Raw genomic sequence first — 16,380 nt, forward strand, 5'->3', positions numbered from 1 at the left:
TTAAAAATTTGGAGATCAAAGGCAATGGCAAAACGTTTTCATTTTTTCTTGCCTGAAGTGACTTGGGCTCATTACTTCCAGGAGGGAGTCTTATTGATAAGATTATCTCTTTTCCTCATCACTAGTGCAGACCCCTACTCCAGCTTAAGACTCTCCGTTTGTAAGAGTTTGCCTCTGTATTTTTTACTAGGAGTGGTTAAAGATAGTTTGACTGTATCTTCTGAGTCAGAACATAGGACTCATTATAAGTACTACTGGTGTGTACATTTATGGGGATAGTGAGAATAATTTCTTTGAAATGAGGAATGCCTTAGAATATGTGGTAAGTTGGTACCTGTACACCTCTTTTATTTTTATTTTTTCTATTGTTTAGAAGTTTTTTTATTAGTAAATTAAGTTTCTGTTCTTGACAGCTTATATTTGGTCTTGCCAAAGCAAGACCTCAAAAAATTGGTCTTGTAGCCCTCTATTGTTTCTCTCCACGGAAATCTTTAGTAAAAGGCGAAAGATTCATATGATCTGAAGAGAAACCTGAGTATATCTATGCCTCTTTTAGATGTGTCCCTTGCCTGGCTCTCTAGAACTCAATTCTATCCCTTTTACAACTTGCCAATTTTAAATCTCATCCCCTCTCAACTTCATGCCCTCACTCTACTGTATACCAACCCAAACTAGGGCTAATGCCCAGAGAACAATACTTCATCCTACTACCTAGAATGCGCTCCCCAAGTCCCGCTCTTCTTTTAGAGGTTAATTCAAGGAGTATCTTCTCTGTGAAGGCTACACTGCTATCTCCCAGACAATCAATAAATTTCCTTCACTTAAAAATAAAATTTATTATAGCACCTTTAAGCTATGTTTTAACTGTTTTTATTTTGTCTCAAACTTTTTAAGACTTCTTAAGCTTATTTCTCTGGCATAGAACAGACATCTAAGGAATGAATGAATGATGGAACTAATGAACTCATCCAGGTCAGTGGCATTCAATTGACATTTAACTTCAATATGAAAGGATAAGTGATTAGTAATAGAAAATGCCATAGTGATGCCGGTGAAATATGGGAAATGAAAATTCCCAGGTGTTGCCACTGCTGGTGGTCCAGGGACTCCACCTTGAGCAGCAAAGTCATAAACCACAAATATGGGCAGGGAGAAAGACAGAGAATGGCATTGCTTACATAGGGTTTCAAGGTTGTAGTAGCCCAGGTTACTACTTTTAATTTATTTCTTATTTGCACTTCTTAGATCATAGATAATTACTTAAGAGACAGTCACAACATTTTCTTGGCTTCATTATCTCACAATACTACAGGAATAACAAGCCACACCACTCACTGGCATAATTTGAACAAGCAGCTGAACATGCTGTAGCAAATTGTGATATTCTGTTAGCTACAAGGACACCTCCAACCTTCAAACACTTGAACATGTATGTGTGTATTCTTCATTACATAATGTGTTGATTTCAACTAAGATTATAATCTCTTATTTTATAGAAGCAAAAATATTAGTGGCCACAGTTATTGCCAATAAATGCAATAAAAAAGAATTCCCTCCAATGCTAGGTGAGGGAATTTGCCTTTGCCTCATCCTATGACTTTTAGTTCATCATCTGTAAATTGGGGTAGCTTTAACTACTTCTTATGGCTACTTCACACGGTCTTCTGTAGAGTCAACTAAGGCTACTGCTTTGATTTGCTAAAGCTGCCAGAATGCAATATACCAGAAATGGATTGGCTTTTACAATGGGGGTTTATTAACTTAGAATTACGGTTTCTTAGGCTGTGAAAATGTCCCAGTTAAGGCATCAACAGGATGCTCCCTGGACTCTGGAGAAAGGATGCTGGCATCAGGGACACCTCTGTCACATGGGAAGGTACGTGGCTGGCGTCTGCTGGTCTTTCCCTCCAGGTTCCATAGCCTTCAGATCCTGGTTCTGGTGGCCTCCTTTCTGAGCTTCTATGGGTCCTCACCTAGCATCCCCGGGGCATTCTCTTGAAGTTCTCTCTCCCAGTGTTTCTCTGGTCTTCTCTCTCTTGGCTCTCTGTGGGTACATCTTTTTCTATCTTCATAAAAGACTCCAGCAAAGGATTAAGACCTACCTTGAATTAGGTGGGAAACATCTCAATTGAAACAACCTAATCAACATTCCCACCAACAATAGGTCTGCAACCACAAGAAAGAATGAAAAGAATATGGCCTTTTCTGGGGTACACAGCCCCTTCAATCCAGCACCGCCACTAAAGTGCTTTATGAAGTTTTCAGAGGCCAATCAAGACCTAGAGTTTTACTGATTGTTTTTTCTGTCTCCAAGAAAATAATGAATTTGACCTTCTGCTTTTTTATGCTCTATGTACTATGAATTTATAAGAATTATAAATCTTATTGTCTCTTATTTGTTTAAGCCTGTCTGCTTTTCAGCTGAGAGTGAGATGCTAACTAAGCATAAATTTAAGTATAAATGGTCTTAAATTAGAAGTATGTTGTTGTTTGTTTGTATTGTTATGGCTGTTTTACAGATGAGGATACTAAAATTCAAAGAGATCAAGTAATTTGCCCATGATTGCATAATTACTAAAATAGAGCTAGGATTCAAAAATCTTTGATGAAGATCCTCTAGTGGCTTTCCATTATATTCAGAATAGAATCCAGAGTCCTTATATTGGCCTGAAAGATTGAAGATTCATTCAGGTTTAGATAAGGTGCTTGATTTTCAGAAATTTCAGTCCTGCAGCTATAAAAGATACATCAACTTCTTTTAGGACGATCATAGAAATTCTCAGGACTTTTTGTCGGGCCTTGATTTGGAAATTCAAAGTTCTGAGTGTTTAATTTTCTTTCCCCAAATTCTCCAGTGCATTTAGAAGGAACAAATCAGCCTGATTATAGTAATTATTTTCACTAAAATATTCTCTCATAAATTGGATGCCCAAAGCTTTGCTTTCTATAGGTACTTGATTACAGGTGATAATTTAAATAGCTATTTTACTTCTGCATGTCATGGACTGCCAGTGTTCCCTACATCACTGGAAAGAGGATTATTAATGCCTTTATGGCTAATTAGATCAGAGAACTTACTCCAGATAACCTAAAACCGATTCAGAGAATGCCTCCACTAGGACCACTTCTGGCAACAGTTTCTATATTAGTAAAGATTTGCTTAAAGAATTGAAATATCTTTCAGTGACACAAGGCAAAGGATTTATTATAGGTGCTAGACCTCATACAATAGTGGTTGCAGGTGGAACTGTGTCTGCTAATATTAAGCCTGAAGTCTCTCTAGATTGGCCAGACTGGCTGTCTGGGAAGGAAGCCGGATGCGATAAGAGAAAGGAGAAACCAGCACTCAAGAGGAGGAGCTGAAACCCTTGAGGACAGCAGGAAGCTGCAAAGACAAACAAGAATGTGCTTCTTCTGTCTCTTTTCATCTTCAACTTGATGCCATGGGTAACTTGCAGTAGAAGCTTGTGTTCTTTCCCACAGAGCTGAATATGAACTTGGACCAGGTTTGAAGAGGGAAAAAGGGGAGATCTGGAGGGAGCTGTAGGAACTAATTGTGTGTCCACATGCTGTCCCACCAATAAGGTGAGAGAGCAGAGCAGCCACAACTTGCATGAGATGTATAGTGCCCAGCGCCTGGCATTGACCTGTGGAACATAAAAAAACGATGGTTGCTGCTTCATGTCAGCCTTCCACTTCTTGCATGGCCTACTACAAATATACAACGCTGGAACAGATGGTTAATAATAGAGTGGGGGAAATTACCTATTGCAATTATAGTTAGCAATAATACCTGAATATTCTTTCTTTAACAGTAACAGATGTGCCACACCAATGCTCGGGGTCAATAATGGGGGTGATAATGGATATGGGATGTTTTAGGTTTTCTTTTTTGTGTCTAGCTGATATTTTTATTTTCAGCACAATGAAAATGGTCTAAAATTGACTGTGATGATGGCACAACTAAGTGATGATACTGTAAGACATTGATTGTATGCTTTGGATGGAATATTTGGCATGTGACTATATCTCAATAATATCTACACATTCAAAAAAAAGTCTCTTGTGGCCAAAGTACTAATCTAGATACTTGACATGACACAGGAATCAGTTTGTTCATTCATTTGATAGCCTCTCTTCCTACCAAGCTGTGTGTGAGTTGGGACTTTATCTTATTCACTACATATCCCTAGCACTACTATGAGCCTAGAGAAATGAGTACATGACCTAATTTCCCTGCCTCCATCCCATACACTGCACAGTTTCCCCAGTTACACAAATATATGCTTTTTCTTCAACGTATCTCAAGGTTTCTGTCATTTCATAGGGATAGCTTATGGCTTGTCTGTGTCTTCGGATGTATCTACTTGTAGATTTAAACATAATATCCTCCAAATAAGTTTTATTTCCTCTTAAAAAGTTGATAGTCAAATCTGAATATAGAATTAATTTAGTTCAAAGGGATCCACCAGAGTCATTAAGAGAGTAATGACGTTTTCTTTTTGCTGGATTAAGACACTGGTCTCACAATTGCCACTATGGCACCCAATGTCCCACCAACCCTCTTCCTTTCATCAAACTGTATATTCCATTATTTAATTCCCTTTTATAAAGAACCATTTATAAAAGGTTCCTTCTTCATTGGCTGAGTAGTTCAATGATATAAGTCATCACTTCTGGTTGCAATAAATTTCACTAGAGTATGGTGTTAGAATAAGGAGCCCATTGGGGCTGGAATAACACGCACACACACACACACACACACACACATACACAACCCAGAAAGAAAACCGAAAAAAAAATGGCAAACAGGTTTATTTTCATTTTGATAAGGGCTAGCTGGTGTGGAATTAACTGCGTTAGCTTAACGCTGCATGGGGTAGAGTACTGAAATGCCTAAATACAAGAGAAAATCACTAATACCAAATAGGAAAGAACACCCCTTAGAAAATAACTAGGCAAAAATAAAAGTAAAAAGTGTTTCCTTTGGAGAGAAATCTATTCTCAAAAATATTGTTATAATGAGCTGTAGGAGTATCAGAGAGTTTGGGTACTCATGCTCTGAGATCTTTCTACTGATGATGCCTAAAATGATTAGGGGATTAGAAGCATTTTCAGAGAGAAGGAATAAGAGCGCATTCTAAAATTAAAGGAATTTAAAGGAAATTAAAGGAATTAAAGGGGTGGGGGGAGCAATAAATTTAATATTTACTTGGTCAAAGGCATAATTTCCTGAAGGGAGCAGTGAAATCAGGGGACCCAGCTGTTGGCCCTGCCCTGCCCAAGTCACTTAACTTACCCCTGCTTCCTTCCCCAGACCCAGCTTACCCCAGAGAGTTATGGTGAGGATACCTAATGTAATGACTAGGGAGATAGAACCCACCATAACATATACAAAATGAAAAAAAGAAACTGAATTAAAAGAAAACCAACCATGCATTTTAAATCAACACCCTGAATGTCCTGGTTTTTTCTGCTCCCTCTTCCAATTTGACAACTGGCGTAGACAGTTGGAGGTGTCTAACTTGCCAAGCATAAATCCATCACACCCTAGAGACTAGAGCTGGAGAGCGCTTTTCACTCAACACAGCAGTACTCCCCTCAACAATGAAGAAGCATTCAGTGGCAATTGTTTTGTTGAAAACTATATACGCAGGTAGTGAAGTAACAGAGGAGGCTTTAGAGTGTTAAAAGGCAGGGGATGGAGAAGGTTATGGGTTGAAAATGAAAATCTTATTAACATTTCATTAAATAGGTATAAAGCATGTCAGATAAAAATTGTGCAAGGGGGTTATGAAATATTGAGGTGGGTGTGGGGGGGGGAAAGCCAAGCTGCTTGGTCAAGGAAGAGTTCCTACACAGAAGGGACGCATTATTGACTCAGAGAGAGACAGGACATGAAAAGATTCGTAATAAAATGAAAGGGGAACTTTAAAATAGGGCACTTCCGGAATTCGGATCCCAAGAAGCCCACCCGGCCACCGTCTATCTTACACGAAGTGCATGTACTTACTGGATGTAAGTAATCATGGATATTACTTAATGATTATCTTTAAGGCACAACAAAAGACCCACTTCAGCTTCAGGAAAGGATCCAGTAGACTCAGTCAAACAACACACAAATTATTCCCTTTAAAATTAAAACCCTGAAATTCCTTCAACTAATGAGAACGATTACTTTATTCCACAATTAGAAAGGAAGTGTTTACGACTTTTATTTTCAGTTTCTGATGGACACGGTGTGTTCCATTGTAAGTGATCCACTGTGACCAGAATGAGATGCCTAGTCACAGGCTGCAGAGCCACTAAGATGCATTGTGGATCAGATCAAAACACAGGCATCATCTTAAAAAAGAAGAATGTCTCCGAGGACAAACAGCTAATCTGGACTAGCCAAGGGTAATAACAGAAGGTTTGAGGGAGATTAGCATAGAAATATTAAAAAACGGATGTCATTATTGGGGGCATGAGTGGTTTGGTAGTAGGATGCTTGCCTGCCATGTGGGGGACCCAGTTCAACTCCTGGCCCATGTACCACCTTCCCGCCCCAAAAATAGTCAGGCAAAATAGGCCATTTCATTGTCACTAACCAGGAGGGATGGTGCCTTCAAAACAGGCCTGCAGTCTCCCCAGGAACTGGGAGCTAGTTGTACATTCTACCGCACATTAGAGTTCATAGTTTAGCAACCCCAGCCACTGGGATTTCCCAACTAACTATTCTTGCTCTGATCCCATACTTGCCAAGCAAACCTGATTGTAATTTGGCTTTCAAAATAGACTCTTCTTTAAACAAAGAATATACTGAACTAAGAAATTTTAAATCCTGTCACACTGGCAGTAAAACATCTTATTGCCAACTATTATAATAATAATTATTACTACTGCTAAGATTCTTGCTGTCATCTAATGTTTCGAGAGTGCTTATTATGAGCCAATGGATGATATGTGCCTTATTAATATTATCATATTTATTTTGTGAATAGGTTTCTATGTCAGTTTTGTGAACATTTTAACTGTGTATTAGCTCAACTTAATCTCATCACCTCTGCATATGCTGATACAGTGGTATTTCTGAAACTTTAAGTAAATTTAAGACTCCATTGCTTCCCAGAAGGCATCCTGAAGTTATAACTATATCACCTGAAATGTTGAAATAAAGCTCAAACAATCGCTGGTACCATGTGTCCGTAGTCAATTAGTCAATACATTAAGTGCTTGATTGTCAACTTCCTTTTCTGATGTGGGCTTGACGGAAAGGAATCAGGAGGGCTTTGTACTCCTTTTATAGAGAAAAGGATTAAAAGTGGAAGAACCTGTGAGCCAGTTTTCAAAATCAAACTTTGCAGATTTTGCCATTTTGCCTAAAGTCAATTTCGTTTACTCTCAGGGGGATTGGTGTGTGTGCTATGTATGCGCATATAGAAGGCCCTCATATGGGTAATATCTATTTTAAAAGTAATGGACTTAATACTTTTTAGAAGAGTTTTAGTTTTACAGAAAACTGAGCAGATAGTATAGAGTTCTCATATACCCCCTTGCCTGCTTCTCACAGTTTCACCTATTATTAACATCTTATATTAGTGTACTACATTTATTATTGCAATTGATAAACCAATATTGATTCATTATTGTTAACTAATTTATATTTAGTTCATTCTTTGTATATACAGTTCTAGGAATTTTGACAAAATGCATAACGTCATGTACTTACCATTACAATATCATACAGGATAGTTTCATTGCTTGTGCTCCACCTATTCATTCCTCCTACCTTCTCCCAAATCCCTGGCAACCACTGATCTTTTTATTCTTTAGGGTTTTGCCTTCTCCAGAATGTCAAACAGTTGGAATCATACAGTTAAGTAGCCTTTTCAGACTGGCTTCTTTTACTAAGCAATGTGTATTTAATGTTCCTCCACATCTCTTCTTGACTTGATAGCTCATTCCTTTACATTGCTGGATAATATTCCATTTTATGGATGTACCACAGTTTGTTTATCCCATTCACATATTGAAAGTGTCTTGGTTGCTTCCAATTTTCGTAAACTATGAATAGAGCTGCTACAAACATTTGTGTGCAAGTTTTTGCATGAGATTGCTATTGCCAGATTCTATGTAAGATTGGGTATAGCTTTGTTATAAACTGCTAAGCTGCCTCCCAAAGTGGCTGTACCATTTTGCACGCTTGTCAGTGTTTACTGTCAGTATTTGGGTTTTAGCGATTCTAATAGGTATATAGTGGTATCTCATTACTGTAATAATTGGCAATTTCCTAATGACAATGATGATAAGTATATTTTCAGAGGCTCATTTGCCATCTGTACGTGATAAGGAGTGCTTCCCGCTTTTTTTTTGCCCATTTCTTAACTGGATGATTCATTTCCTTATTGTTGAGATTTAAGATTTCTTTGCATGTTTTGGATAAAAATCCTTTATCAGACTTTGTTTTGCAAATATTTTTTCCAAGTCAATGGTTTGTCTTTTCATTCACTTAAAAGTGTCTTTCACTAGAGGAGATGTTTTTAATTTTAATGAAGTCCAAATTAACATTTTTTTCTTCACAGGTAGTGCTTTCTTTTCGTATTCAATCTAAAGCTATCATCAAAACCAAGGTCACCTAGATTTTCTTCTACGTTATCTTCTAGAAGCTATAGAGTTTTGCAGTTTACATTTAGGTCTAGGTTCCATTTTAATTTAATTTTTTGAAAGGTGTAAGGTCAATGCCTAGATTCATTTCTTACATGTGAATGTCCAGTTGTTCCAGCACCATTTGTGAAAAGGACTCCTTCCTTCAACAAGGTGCCTTTGCTCTTTTGTCAGATACCAGTTGACTATACTTGTCTGGGTTCTCTATTCTGTTCCATTCATCTATTTGTCTGTTCTTTCACTGATATCACACTGCCTTGATTAGCATAGCTTTATAGCAAGTCTTCAGATCAGATAGCATCAGTCCTCCAACTTTTTCTTCATTTTTGATATTGTGTTGGCTATTCTGTGACTTTTTTTCCTTTCCATATAAAGTTTACAGTCAGTTTACTAATATGTACAAAGTAACTTTCTGGGCTTTTCATTGGGATTGTGTTGATTACATAGATTGAGGGGAAGAACTGACTTCTTGCTATCTGTGAACATGGAACATCTCTCTATTTATCTCAATCTTTTTTGATATTTTAAATCAGAATTTCATACTTTTCCTCATCTAGAACTTATAGATATTTTGTTAAATTTATTATTAAGTACTTATTTCTTTGGTGCTCATGTAAATGGTATTGTATTTTTAATATCCAGTTCCAGTTGTTCATTGATGGTGTTCTGATTTGCAAGCTGCCAGAATGTGATATACCAGAAACAGAGCGGCTTTTAAAGCATGGAATTTATTAAGTTGCATGTTTACGGTTCTAACGCCAGGAAAATGTCCAAATTAAGGCAAGGTTATGAAAATGTCCAAATTAAGGCACCAACAAGAGGTTACCGTTGCTCAAGAAAGGTTGTTGAAGTTCGGGATTTCTCTCTGCTGGAAGGGACATGGTGAAGTCTGCCAGCTTTCTCTTCCGTCTTCTGGCTCATGAAGCTCCACCAGGGGCATTTTCCTTCTTCATCTCCAAAGGTCTCTGACTGTGTGGGTTTTGGTTCCCCCTTAAAGGGCTCAAGTAAGCAATGGGTAGAGGCACATCTCCATGGAAACCATCTAATCAAAAGTTACCACCCATAATTGGGTGGTTCACACCTCCATAGAACAATAAAAAACTCCCACCCAGCAATATTGAATGAGGATTAAAGGATGTGGCTTTTCCGGGGTACACAAGAAATTCAAACCAGCACATTATACCCTTTGAACACCAAAAAGACATGCTCTTTCCAAATGCAAAATGCATTCATTCCATAACAATATCAGAAAGCCTTAACATTTTCAGTAATGATACAAATACAATACAAAGTCAGAAATAGTACAAAATTTCATCAGCTTCAGCTACAGGCATGGTCTATCCTAAAGTAAAATTCTCCTCTGACTCCGGACCTGTAAAACTTAGAACAAGTTATTTGCTGCCAACATACAAAGGAGGATCAGTCATAGGATAAAGATTCATATTTCCATAGGGAGAAATTGGAAGGAGCGCAGGGGTCACTGGACCCAAGCAATTTCAAAAACCTGCAGGGCAAACTCCATTAGCTTTTAAAGTCTTAGAGTCATTTATCTTTGGGGCTTTGGAAAGTAGCAGTCTCACCCTTTCCAAAGGCTTATGCAGCAAACCACCTCTCTTTGACTGCAAACTTGGAGGACATTGAGGAGACCACCTTTTTCTCGGTTCCACCCTCTCCAAGCACTGGGGCTGCACAGGGTCTCCCTGCCATTTCTGGGCACACTCTCAACCCCTCCATGTGGTGGCAGCCAGGCTTTCCCCAATCCCCAAGGAATGTACTCCACCCTCTCCAAGGGCTGAGGTGGTACAGCTCTCCCACTGCAATAAGGTGGAAGGCCCATCCTCTGCCTTTGGGGCAAACTCACCTTCTGCAAGTATTTGAGTGGGTCTACTCTCCTGGCCTGAGGTGTCTTGACTTTAGACCTTCCTCTCCACTGTTCTGCCTCTGAACACATTTTACTTTCACTTTGTCCCTTTTATGAGACTTTCAGTCCAGACTGGCAGCGGTTCCATTTATACAGATCTCACAACACTCATGTTGGCTTTCTATGCAATATGTTCAGATTATGCCCATCAGACAAAAGGAGTTTCCACAGTCCTTCCTGGATAACTTTATCCCAATCCTGGCTTTTTCTGTAATGGCTGTCTGCTTCTGTGTTTGGTTATATCCTCATGTGGGGCATTGTTCTCTCGGGTTTCCATTTCTGGAAGCCCAGCGTTTTTCACATCACCAATTTCTGGTTTCTTTATACCCAAGAGTTCAGTTCTCAGCTTATCTTCTTTCCGTCACATTTCACTACACACTTCAAGGAGAAACCAAGCTGTACTTTCTACATTTAATTTGGAAATCTCTTCTGCTAAATATCCAAGTTCACAGCTTTTAAAATCTGCCTTCCGTCTAAAGCCACTAGTTAATTTTGCCAAATAATGTGTGGTTTTAAAACAAGGGTCGTCTTCCAGTTTACAATAACACATGCCTCATTTTTGTCTAGAGCCTCATCAGAGGTATCTTTAGAGTCCACATTTCTACCAAAAGTCTCTTCAAAGCATTGTAGGGATTCTCTATCAAGCTCTTCACAACTCTTCTTATCCATTTAAAAAGCTGTTCCAACATGTTTGGTATCTGCAAACTGCAATAGCATCCCACTTCTGTTTCCAAACTCTATTTTAGTTTGAAAGCTGCTAGAATGTGATATACCAGAAACAGAATGGGCTTTTAAAAGGAGGAATTTATTAAGTTGCAAGTTTATAGTTCTAAAGCCATGAAAATGCCCAAATTAAGGCAAGGCTATGAAAATGTCCAAATTAAGGCATCAAGAATTCACTCAAGATAGGCCGATGAAGTTCAGGATTTTTCTGTGTTGGAAGGGCACACGGTGAAGTCTGCCAGCTTTCTCTCCTGTCTTCTTGTTTCATGCAGCTCCCTCGGGGGCATTTTCCTTCTTCAACTCCAAAAGTCTCTGGCTGTGGGGACTCTGAAGCTTTTCCAAAATGGATCCACTTTAAAGGGCTCCAGTTAGCAACCTCGCTTTGAATAGGTAGAAACACATCCCCATGGAAACTATCTAATCAAAAGTTACCACCCATAACTGGGTAGGTCGCATCTCCATGAGAACAATCAAAGAACTCCCGCCCAGAAAAGTACTGAATGAGGATTAAGGGACATGGCTTTTCTGGGGTACTCAAGAGATTCAAACCAACCCAGACAGTATATTGGAAAGCAGTTGAATTTTGTACATTAACTTTGTATCTAGTGACCTTGCTATAACCGCTTATCAGTTCCAGTATCTTTTTTATTGATTCTTTGGATTTTTCTACCCAGACAATTATGTCATCTGAAAACAGTTTTATTTCTTCCTTTCCAATCTGTATATCTTTTATTTCTGTTTTCTTCTTTTATTGTTGTTTTAGTTTCCCAGGCTACTCAAAGCAAATACCATGAAATGGGTCAGGTTTAAACAATGGAAATTTATTGACTCATGTTTTGAGGCTGGGAAAATGTCCAAATCAAGACTTTATCAAGGTGATGCTTTTCCCTAAAGACAGGCTGCTGGTAAATCTTGAACCTCTTCCAAATGGCAAGGTAAATGGCAGCATCTGCTGGATTCTTTCTTCTCTTACAGGTTTCACTGATTTCATTGCTTTCTCTCTTTGTTTGAATTTCATTTTCTTATAAAGGATTAAAGTATTAGGATTAAGACCCATCCTGATTGAAGTGGGTTCCACCTAACTGAAGTATCCTCATCCAAATGTCCTACTTACAATGAATTCACACCTATAGAAATGGATTAAATTTAAAAACATGTCTTTCTGGGGTACATACAGCTACAAACCAATTCAGTTGGGTTAGCTAAGACTTACAGCATGACATTGAAAAGAAGTGGCAAGAGGAAACATTTTTGCCTTGTTTTTGATCTTGGGGGGAAATGTATTTTTTCTCACCACTATTTATACTATTACCTGAAGGCTTTTGTAAATGTTCTTTATCAACTTGAGGAAGGTCCCCTGTATTCCTAATTTGCTGAAAGTGTTATCATGAATTGGTGTTGGATTTCCTCAGAAGCCTTTTCTACATCTATTGATATGAGGATATAATTTTTCTTCTTTAGAATGCTGATTTGATGAATTACGTCAGTTGATTTTCAAATGTTGAACCAATCTTGTATTCCTGTAATAAATCTCACTTGGTAATGATGCATAATTCTTTTAGCACATTTTAAAATTCAATTTGTTATTTTTTTTACTAGTTTTGAGTCTGTGTTCATGTGAGATATTGGTCTGTAGTTTTCCTTTCTTGCAATGTTTTTCTCTGGTTTTGCTATTAGGACAATGCTCATAGAATGAGTCAGTAAGTACTTCATCTGCTTCTATTTTCTGGAACAGATTCTGGAGTATTGGTATTTTTTTTTTATTAATTAACGGAAAAAAAGAAATTAACCCAACATTTAGAAATCATACCATTCTACATATGCAATCAGTAATTCTTAACATCATCACATAGATGCATGATCATCGTTTCTTAGTACATTTGCATCGGTTTAGAAGAACTAGCAACACAACTGAAAAAGATATAGAATGTTAATATAGAGAAAAAAATAAAAGTAATAATAGTAAAAAACAAAAAAAAACAAAAACAAAAACAAAAACCTATAGCTCAGATGCAGCTTCATTCAGTGTTTTAACATGATTATTTTAAAATTAGGTATTATTGTGCTGTCCACTTTTGAGTTTTTGTATCTAGTCCTGTTGCACAGTCTGTATCCCTTCAGCTCCAATTACCCATTATCTTACCCTGTTTCTAACTCCTGCTGGACTCTGTTACCAATGACATATTCCAAGTTTATTCTCGAATGTCGATTCACATCATTGGGACCATACAGTATTTGTCTTTTAGTTTTTGGCTAGACTCACTCAGCATAATGTTCTCTAGGTCCATCCATGTTATTATATGCTTCATAAGTTTATCCTGTCTTAAAGCTGCATAATATTCCATCGTATGTATATACCACAGTTTGTTTAGCCACTCATCTGTTGAGGGACATTTTGGCTGTTTCCATCTCTTTGCAATTGTAAATAACGCTGCTATAAACATTGGTGTGCAAATGTCTGTTTGAGTTTTTGCCCTTAATTCCTTTGAGTAGATTCTCAGCAATGGTATTGCTGGGTCGTATGGCAATTCTATATTCAGCTTTTTGAGGAACCGCCAAACTGCCTTCCACAGTGGTTGCACCATTTGACATTCCCACCAACAGTGGATAAGTGTGCCTCTTTCTCCGCATCCTCTCCAGCACTTGTCATTTTCTGTTTTGTTGATAATGGCCATTCTGGTGGGTGTGAGATGATATCTCATTGTGGTTTTGATTTGCATTTCTCTAATGGCCAGGGACATTGAGCATCTCTTCATGTGCCTTTTGGCCATTTGTATTTCCTCTTCTGAGAGGTGTCTGTTCAAGTCTTTTTCCCATTTTGTAATTGGGTTGGCTGTCTTTTTGTTGTTGAGTTGAACAATCTCTTTATAAATTCTGGATACTAGACCTTTATCTGATATGTCGTTTCCAAATATTGTGTCCCATTGTGTAGGCTGTCTTTCTACTTTCTTGATGAAGTTCTTTGATGCACAATAGTGTTTAATTTTGAGGAGTTCCCATTTATTTATTTCCTTCTTCAGTGCTCTTGCTTTAGGTTTAAGGTCCATAAAACCGCCTCCAATTGTAAGATTCATAAGATATCTCCCTACATTTTCCTCTAACTGTTTTATGGTCTTAGACCTAATGTTTAGATCTTTGATCCATTTTGAGTTAACTTTTGTATAGGGTGTGAGATATGGGTCTTCTTTCATTCTTTGCATATGGATATCCAGTTCTCTAGGCACCATTTATTGAAGAGACTGTTCTGTCCCAGGTGAGTTGGCTTGACTGCCTTATCAAAGATCAAATGTCCATAGATGAGAGGGTCTATATCAGAGCACTCTATTCGATTCCATTGGTCGATATATCTATCTTTATGCCAATACCATGCTGTTTTGACCACTGTGGCTTCATAATATGCCTTAAAGTCAGGCAGTGCAAGACCTCCAGCTTCGTTTTTTTTTCCTCAAGATGTTTTTAGCAATTCGGGGCACCCTGCCCTTCCAGATAAATTTGCTTATTGGTTTTTCTATTTCTGAAAAATAAGTTGTTGGGATTTTGATTGGTATTGCATTGAATCTGTAAATCAATTTAGGTAGGATTGACATCTTAAGTATATTTAGTCTTCCAATCCATGAACACAGTATGCCCTTCCATCTATTTAGGTCTTCTGTGATTTCTTTTAACAGTTTTTTGTAGTTTTCTTTATATATGTTTTTTGTCTCTTTAGTTAAATTTATTCCTAAGTATTTCATTCTTTTAGTTGCAATTGCAAATGGGATTCGTTTCTTGATTTTCCCTCAGCTTGTTCATTACTAGTGTATAGAAATGCTACAGATTTTTGAATGTTGATCTTGTAACCTGCTACTTTGCTGTACTCATTTATTAGCTCTAGTAGTTTTGTTGTGGATTTTTCCGGGTTTTCGATGTATAGTATCATATCATCTGCAAACAGTGATAGTTTTACTTCTTCCTTTGCAATTTTGATGCCTTGTATTTCTTTTTCTTGTCTAATTGCTCTGGCTAGAACCTCCAACACAATGTTGAATAATAGTGGTGATAGTGGACATCCTTGTCTTGTTCCTGATCTTAGGGGGAAAGTTTTCAATTTTTCCCCATTGAGGATGATATTAGCTGTGGGTTTTTCATATATTCCCTCTATCATTTTAAGGAAGTTCCCTTGTGTGTTAGTTAGATTCAGTTGTCAACTTGGCTAGGTAAGCATACCTAGTCCTGTTGCTGCAGACATAAACCAATGGTACGTGAACCTTGGTACGTGAACCTCATCTGTTGCCAATTACATCTGCAGTCAGCTAGAAGGCGTGTCTGCTGTAATGAGTGACATTTGACTTAATTGGCTGGTGCTTAAATGAGAGATTGCAACGTAGCGCTGCTAAGCAGCTCGGCATTCCTCATCTCAGCACTTGCAGCTCAGCCCAGGCCTTTGGAGAAGTCACCCTGGGGAAAGTTTTTGGAACCCAGGGGCCTAGAGAGAAGACCAGCAGAGACTATCCTGTGCCTTCCACGTAAGAAAAGAGCCTCAGTGGAAAGTTAGCTGCCTTTCCTCTGAAGAACCAACAAAATAAATCCCCTTTTATTAAAAGCCAATCCGTCTCTGGTGTGTTGCATTCCGGCAGCTAGCAAACCAGAAGACCTTGTATTCCTATCTTTTGAAGTGTTTTCAACAGGAAAGGATGTTGAATCTTGTCAAATGCCTTCTCTGCATCAATTGAGATGATCATGTGATTTTTCTGCTTTGATTTGTTGATATGGTGTATTACATTAATTGATTTTCTTATGTTGAACCATCCTTGCATACCTGGGATGAATCCTACTTGGTCATGATGTATAATTCTTTTAATGTGTTGTTGGATATGATTTGCTAGAATTTTATTGAGGATTTTTGCATCTATATTCATTAGAGAGATTGGTCTGTAGTTTTCTTTTTTTGTAATATCTTTGCCTGGTTTTGGTATGAGGGTGATGTTGGCTTCATAGAATGAATTAGGTAGTTTTCCCTCTACTTCGATTTTTTTGAAGAGTTTGAGGAGAGTTGGTACTAATTCTTTCTGGAATGTTTGATAGAATTCACATGTGAAGCTGTCTGGTCC

At 37.9% G+C, this 16,380-nt stretch overlaps 1 non-coding gene across 1 annotated transcript; it reads right to left on the reverse strand.

Annotated features, from left to right (window-relative positions):
• Window positions 1-422: 422 nt before the first annotated feature.
• LOC143678343 (U5 spliceosomal RNA) lies at window positions 423-539 on the reverse strand. Its single transcript, XR_013173158.1, has one exon. It is a non-coding gene; the product is annotated as a U5 spliceosomal RNA (small nuclear RNA).
• Between the last annotated feature and the right edge of the window lie 15,841 nt (window positions 540-16,380).

The sequence above is a fragment of the Tamandua tetradactyla genome, chromosome 3 (assembly GCF_023851605.1).
Source record: "Tamandua tetradactyla isolate mTamTet1 chromosome 3, mTamTet1.pri, whole genome shotgun sequence".
NCBI classification, from domain to species: Eukaryota; Metazoa; Chordata; class Mammalia; order Pilosa; family Myrmecophagidae; genus Tamandua; species Tamandua tetradactyla.